This window comes from Polistes canadensis, unplaced genomic scaffold, assembly GCF_001313835.1.
Source record: "Polistes canadensis isolate GaletaPanama2010 unplaced genomic scaffold, ASM131383v1 scaffold_65, whole genome shotgun sequence".
Classification (NCBI taxonomy): domain Eukaryota; kingdom Metazoa; phylum Arthropoda; class Insecta; order Hymenoptera; family Vespidae; genus Polistes; species Polistes canadensis.
This window is the reverse complement of record NW_014569612.1, coordinates 402,637-410,249: the sequence shown is the minus strand read 5'-3', so window position 1 is coordinate 410,249 and position 7,613 is coordinate 402,637. Positions and strand designations below refer to the sequence as shown.

At 30.1% G+C, this 7,613-nt stretch overlaps 1 long non-coding RNA gene across 1 annotated transcript in view; it reads right to left on the bottom strand.

The window, feature by feature from the left end:
- Positions 1-1,576: 1,576 nt before the first annotated feature.
- The window catches only part of LOC106786092, a 16,695-nt gene continuing 10,658 nt past the window's right edge, over positions 1,577-7,613 (bottom strand). Inside the window, exons 2-3 of the long non-coding RNA XR_001381614.1 lie at positions 2,384-2,812; positions 1,577-1,761 (exon numbers count right to left, since the gene is read on the bottom strand). This is a non-coding gene — a long non-coding RNA (uncharacterized LOC106786092). The remainder of the gene's footprint in view (positions 1,762-2,383; positions 2,813-7,613) is intronic.

Here is a 7,613-nt window from a genome sequence, read left to right as displayed (position 1 = left end):
GCTCCTATCTCTTTTAAATGCTCACCATTGAAATCCTTGCATTGGCTCTGGGGGAATACGAGTTGAATAATAATTTCGTCGTCATGGTTGTCATGGTGTCGTCATGGGTATTCTTCGCTACTCGTTTCGTTTCGTTTCGTTTTGTTTCGTTTCGTTTCGCGTTGAGTTGAGTTGAGTTTAGTCGAGCAGTTTTGCATTTTAGAAGACTGCAAAGACGAGTTAGAAAGGGTTAAAGTGAGTGAGAAAGAGAGAGAGAGAGAGAGAGAGAGAGAGATGAGATTTTTGCGAAAGTTTCGAGCGTTTAAATCGTTTTCCCTTACGCTTTTTGCGAGTTCCCATCGTTTCACACCAACACAGATATAGGTGATACCATCGGAACATTTACAGCGTGCATCATGCATCCCCCCTAGTGTGTGGTGCATTCAGTAAACGCTTCGAAGCTTGTAGATAAAGAGGAAGGGAGAGGGTGAAATGGCTTTTAGTTGGCAAGCAACGGTTTTATACCGGTTGGTACTTTCAACCCTTTCGCGTAGTCGTCGTCATACTTGCGAAATTTTATTTCAATTCACGCCAAATGTATTTGCCTTCTTTTTTTTTTTTCTTTCCTTTTTTCGTTTTTATTTTCTTCTTCTTCTTCTTCTTCTTACATTTTATCACTCCTCTCATTCTTTCTCTATCATTTATATTGTTTTGTGTTTTATTTGTCTGTGTGTATGTTTTCATTTCTTTTATTAATAAAAATCAATATTACTTTTTGTTCAGAACAATATTATACCTGGTTTTCTTTTTTTCTTTAAAGGAATCCAGATCGAACGTTTATATTAGATACTTTATCGTCAAATTTATGATCCAATCATATAGCACATAAGTATTATATTAGATGGGATATATAAAATTGAAAATATAAAAATGTAGCTTTAAAACTATATATTATATATACCGGTATCTCTTTTCAACATTGTTTAAATAGTAATTTGATATTCTATAGGATACCAAAGTATTATATGTTCACAATGCTTAAGAAAAACTGTAAGAATTCTTCTGTTTCCGAGTTTATCGGAAGGCTCTTTGCATTGATGAGAATGCCGAGGAATTACTAGCAATGGCGGATTTTCGGCTCTATGACGGTAACATATATATTTCTCGTTTTCGTTCATTTTATTTGAAAGGAAATTGTTTAGGAGGAAAACGTTCTTTTTATTTTTCGAACATTTATTTTTATTTTATATACATATATATAAAGAAATATTATACATACATACATACATGCATTCATACATATGGGTGGTTTTTTAAACTACTTATGTTTGTGTGTATGATACTTTAAAAATATTTTTTCTATCTTTCATAAGAATACGTTGACATTGTTTAACATGGAACAAAAAATCTCATACATACTGTATATTGTTGTATATAGTAACATACTATTATATATAATATTACATAAGTATATTTAAAATATTTATTTCAATTTTGTTCATTACCACATATGATTTTATTAAAAAAATTCTATAGAATATAATTTAAAGTATAATATTCGATAATTATTCGTTATTCGTAATATTTTTCTCACTTTTTTTTTTTTTTTCATAGTTTTGGATTGGACTTTACTTGCATCCTTGCACCCTTTGACGTGTACGCTTCTCTTAATTAAGGAAAACGGGGTTTGTTTATCCCATCTCTCTTCCACCTCCTCCCCTCCTCTCTCTCACCCCTTTTTTCATCCTCTTTGTGCTAATCCAAGCGACATTTTCTATATGCCTATATAATAATCATACACATATACATATACACACATACATGTATATAAATATATGGATACGTACATTTAAAAACGTGCAATACAATCAAACGAATTGCATTTTTATTTGTTTATTTATTTATTTATTTATTTAATTATTTAATTATTTCTTTCTTTCATTTTTTTGTTTTCATATTTTTTTCTCATATGCACAAGTTTCTTTCCTTTTACCATTCACCTGTTTTACATACCACACCCCGTCTTTTGTCATTTCCCGTTTGTAAAAGTAAAAACGTAACCAACAGCAACAGCAACGGCAGTTCCAACCAGTGTACGAGTTAAAAGAAAACGAACGATGAATTTTTTTTTGGTTTTATTTTTTAATTTCATTTCTTTTCTTTTTCTTTTTCTTTTTTTTTCTTTTTGTTATTTCATTTCGCGTTCCTAACGCGCCATTATGTCTATGCAAAACTTTCAACCTGGTTGGAACCCTCGTTCTTTCTTTTCTTCCTTTCCATTCCTTTCCATTTCTTTCCTTTCCCTCCACCCCCCATGCAATTCTGACTGTTTCTCTGGTCTATTCTCTTTCATATGCACACAAATACACATACACACACATTCACACGTATCAAGAATACGTACGTATATTTCTACACTCTCGATTTCTTCCTTTGGGGTAGCTCGATATTCCCATATTGTGCGAATCCTTTGTAGGGTGGGGAGATGTTGGGTGGAGGAAGAAGGGGGAGGGGGATACGAGTACTATCGTTCATTGTGGTTGCGTAATAAACGTTGAACTCATTGCCGAGGAAACAAACCACCACCATCACCACCACCACCACCACCCTCAGTTCGGAGGGCAACGTTTCTATTACATCTCGTCGTAGTCCTGGTGTGGTGGTAAATCTAAATCAACCTCCCTCCCCTTGCTCCACCTGTTCCCTTCGATCTATCAACCCCCACTCGATTTCCCTCCTTCCCTTCCTCACCCTTCCTGCTCGACCATCTTCCTCTTGTTTTTCTTTTTGACCTCCTCCCAATCGAACTGCATCGTCATCGAATGCTGTTTTCCTAAAACAAGCCAATGAGATTGTTTGTACGTTTGATAGGTTTCTTCATTAGTTTTTTTTTTAACGTATTAAATTTACGGGGATGTTTTGTTAGTTAAATATTTTTTTTTCCTTTTTAATGAGTTATTAATCATTGTTTTGAATGAAGTTGTCCAATTAGAGGGGAGGAATTAATATTCATGGTATATTTCATTAATTGTAAATTGTTGTATGTTTTTAAATAACAATATAATATTTAAGTTTTATATATATATATATATATGGGATGAGCATCTCCATGTAAAATACTTAAATAAACATTCGTGAAGAGATTAGACGGTGGGCTTTGATAGCTCAATCGACAAAAAACAGTCGCCCAAAAAGCAAAGATCCGTGGTTCGAATCCCGGTGGTGTTTCAGTCCGTCCAAGAGGATTCAATTTTTTCAGGAATTTTACAATTAAGGGCTCGTCTAAGATGAAGGTTTGCTTCGTTAAAATGTTTCTACAATCGTGCAACAACGAGAAACAAGATAATTAATTGAAGATCTATTAAAAAAGAGGTTAGGCGATAGTAGCGACGCTGAACGGTTGGCTGAGGAACTAGGCAAAGAGGTCTTTAAGTGTTCAGCAGCGTGTTCAGGATTATAAAAGACGTAAAGAGAAGAGAAAGAAAGAGAAAAGAAGAGAAAACGTATGACATAAAAGTATAGAAGTTTAAAAAATGACGGAACATTTTCGAGGTCGAATTTTGCGACATATGGGGTCCATAAATCTAACGGTTAATCTGCAAAATTATATCTGTTGTCACGCATCTATCTGTTCTTTTGTGTGTATATAAATATATTAATGAATTAATTAAAATATAAATACAATTAATAATAAAAAAAAATAACAAAATATAATTATTAATAAAATTAAGAAATATATATAAATATTTTATATATATTTTTGATGGGAATGAAAAATGATTTTGTATAGTTTATTAATGTATAATATGACATTTATCATAGATTATAATAATCATTTGATTGAATTGACGTATCTAAATCCGTTATTTTGCAATTAAAAAGAAGATATTTTTCTATTTTATTATGTAATACAAAATGCATGATATTATAAAGGGTCAAAGGTGAAACGCAAAGGGCAGTCAGGGACGATTTATCATCCCTATTATCCTGTCTCCAACGATCTACCCTGTCTATTCTCTCTCATGGGAGTTTCAGGGTGAGACACCTATAACGTAGATATTCAACCCCTTCCCTTCTGAACAATGCAGCCCTTTCGTAGGGTATTTTGATGTTCGAAGTAGTATAGCTCAACGACAAAGCCAGCCCATCGATAGGATCAAAGAGAGTAAGTGAGAAACTGAGAAACTGAGGGAAGGGTTGATTGGGGTGGATAGCTGCTGGTGGTGCTTGTGGTGGTGGGGGAAAGTGAATGGGAAAGGGAAAGGGATCGAGCATGTGTGTAAAGGTCGATCGTCGTGTTGTTGTTCAGTTTGCGTCTCGTCGTTGATCGCTTATTGCCAAGCAACGTTCAGAACTGGGTTGTTAACGACGAGAGAGATCATTCTCATCGATTCTATTCTGGTATCCCTATGTACCCTTAGACAATACCTCCTTCTATTGCATATTGTTTAATAAACACTAGTGAGAAAAAGGAACATTTTATTTAACAAACCTTTCTCGTTCGTTTTCATTAGCACGTCAATTGTCAATGTGTTTGATTGAAATTTAATTGGAATCGTTATTGTTTAAAATATTATTCATGGAATTATGATTGAAGTATATTATATTATATCAATTTCATCTCAAATATTGTTCATATATATTGTTTATTATTATTATTATTAATATTAGTTTAAATTGTAATGAAATGTTTTATTGTATAGAGTTGATTTGTTCGTAAAATGATAAGGTAGTAATCGTTAAATGGATTATATCAATTTGTTCTAAATATTTTTCATATATTGTTTATTATTATTATTTTTATTATTTAAAACTATAATTAAATATTTGATGTATACTCGAAAAAATTACAATTGTGCATTATTATTATTATAAATTGTCTATTATTTAACTTTACACGAACATGTTGTATACATATATTTATACAGCAGTTTATTTATATATCATTTTGTTATTATAGGGTCAGAAATTGATGGGATATATCCCCCATTATATACCCATGAGTAAAAATAATATTAAATCGATTTTAGATGTTTGCTTTTAGATGTGCTTCGATTTAACGATCCCATTGTGGTACATCGGTTAATATTTTACGTCTATTTTTATATTTTATTAATGAAAATCTTGTGTTTGTTTATTTATTTATTTATTTTACCGCGGTATATTAATAGAATGTATGGAAAAGAAAAAACAAAGATTGAATAAACTCACCCGTTATTAAAAATTATTTCGATGACGTGTCAAAAATGCCGAAAAATTCAGTTTTACGTTAGGATTATTATTTTTGTCCCCAAATTTTTCTTTTTTCTTATTACAAATATTAATTAATATAGTAATAAAAAAGGATTCTATGCAATTCAATATTATCTCAAAATATATTGGAACTATGATAAAAATGCAATTGAAAATTAGGATTGTATTTATTTATTTTTATAGAGAACCGTTTCGTTTCGTGGTTTGATATCAAATGACACAACACGGTAACACTGACGCATGTCCATTGAAAAAGAAAAAAATCGTAGAAGATAGAAGACACAAGCAAGCAACCACCCCTTTGAGAAACAAACATCTGTTTCTTATTAGAGAAACAATAAAACTTCTCGTCAATTACGAAACTTTCAAGAATATCGTTATATATTATAAATAAATAAAAATAATGATATCGTAATTCATTGTATCGATTCAAAAATGATGCATTTAACTTTACCCATATTACAAACTATTGAATAATTTATCAATTGACACAATCGAATGGTGTGAATATAGAAGATGCTATTTGAAAAATGCAAACAAAGTTTAATAACGTTCAATACGTTTTGTATTTTCGTGGAGTGTGAACGTAATAAACTTTAGAGAAGGAAAGGAATGTCCGTGAAAGGTCTTAGCTATTACGAAAAACATTTTTTATTTTCCAATCGACTAGTACAATTTGTAACTGGCCTGAATCCTTCTTTAAGTTTTAAGGACAAATTGATCAATGCTTGTATGATTACCGTTTATTTAATAACAGGAATTTTACATCAGGTAACCGTTGTTTTTCTTTTCTTATTTTTTCTTTTCTTGTGTTATTTTTCAATACGAGTTACGCGTTATTCAAAAAAAAAAAAAAACAAAATTATTCGTGCGTTTAACATATAATATAAATTATATTATATTGTAATATATAATTGTACATTATGTACGGGGTGTAATGTACATTCAATTATTTTTCAAAAGGTTTTGAATAATGATTCATTTTATATTAAAAATATTAATCGTAATTTTTACAGTTGTATCAAGTAATCACGTTGGAAATCAAACTGCATATTACTATCAAAATTATACAACTTATTATTTCAGTTATGTGCGTTCTTTGTACATATTATACGTTCTTCTGTAACTACGTAAAAGTTCGTATGAATTTTTCTTCTCGAGTCTTATTTAACTACGCTTTTTTTTCTTTTTTTTTTTTTCATACGTGACAAGTAGACCTTACGGATGTGCCCTCACGAATTTTTAAGAACTTTGGTATATCAGTAGTATACCTTTAAGATGTTCTCGTGGTAAAACATTTGTCAAATGGTACGGAAAGTATTTTTTTTTTTTTTTTACTTTATAAGTTTTTTCTTATCCTTTAGTTATACAAATTCTTTTTTACATTTCTTAATTTTTAATTATATACAGGAAAGAGAATTAAAATTATTAGAAAACAAAATTAGAAAGAATCAATTTTAATAAGATTTTACGCAAATAAAGGAAGATTTATTATTTGAATTACAGAGATAACATAGTATTATTATTTTTTTAATAGGTATATAAAAATATATAAATCTTACATCCCGTAAAAACATTTCGTGAGGTCTCCTTGTGAGACAAAAAAGAAGAAGAAAAAAAAAAAAAGAAGAAAAAAAAAGAAACAAACGAAAATTAATATATTATTTTCAGATGCAATTAGTTGTAGATCATTTGAAATTTGATTACGAACTTATGACGGATAAAGAAGAAATCGATATTATGAAAAATTATTTAAAACAAAGCAAAATGTATAATTATTTTATTGTAGGTAAGTGCGTATATGTTATTTTAAATAACGATGAACCCGAGATTTTTTTTCTCTCTCCTTTTTTTTTTTTTTGTTTTCAATTAATTTTTCGTTTCAGGTGCTTCGAATTGTTATGTTTGTATGTTATTTTTGCCATGTCTATTTAATTTTATTTTATATTTATCCATCGGTACTCCGGATATAGTTCAATTAGTATTACCATTGCCTATTATCAATCATTCCTATGGAGGATTTTTATATTTTAGTTTGTTTATTTATCAAATAATAGCCGTCGAGATTGTCATAATTGTAACTTGCGTATCTGCTTCTACATACATAACATTAGTAAATCATGCGCGTTGTCAATTTAACATTATCACGTACGTATTATCATTATTCGTAAATAATATCAGTCTTTTTAGTATTGTTGATAAATTTACAGAGATATATTAATATTATCTAATTATCAATATTCTTGTCCACAAATATGTTATTAATATATAAGTCTCAAAAGTAATTAAATCTTATGAACAATTAATTTGAACTAGTTGTACGTTTCGTCCCTTACTGGGGACTTCATCAGCAACTTGATCATTTACAGTTCACGTGTCCA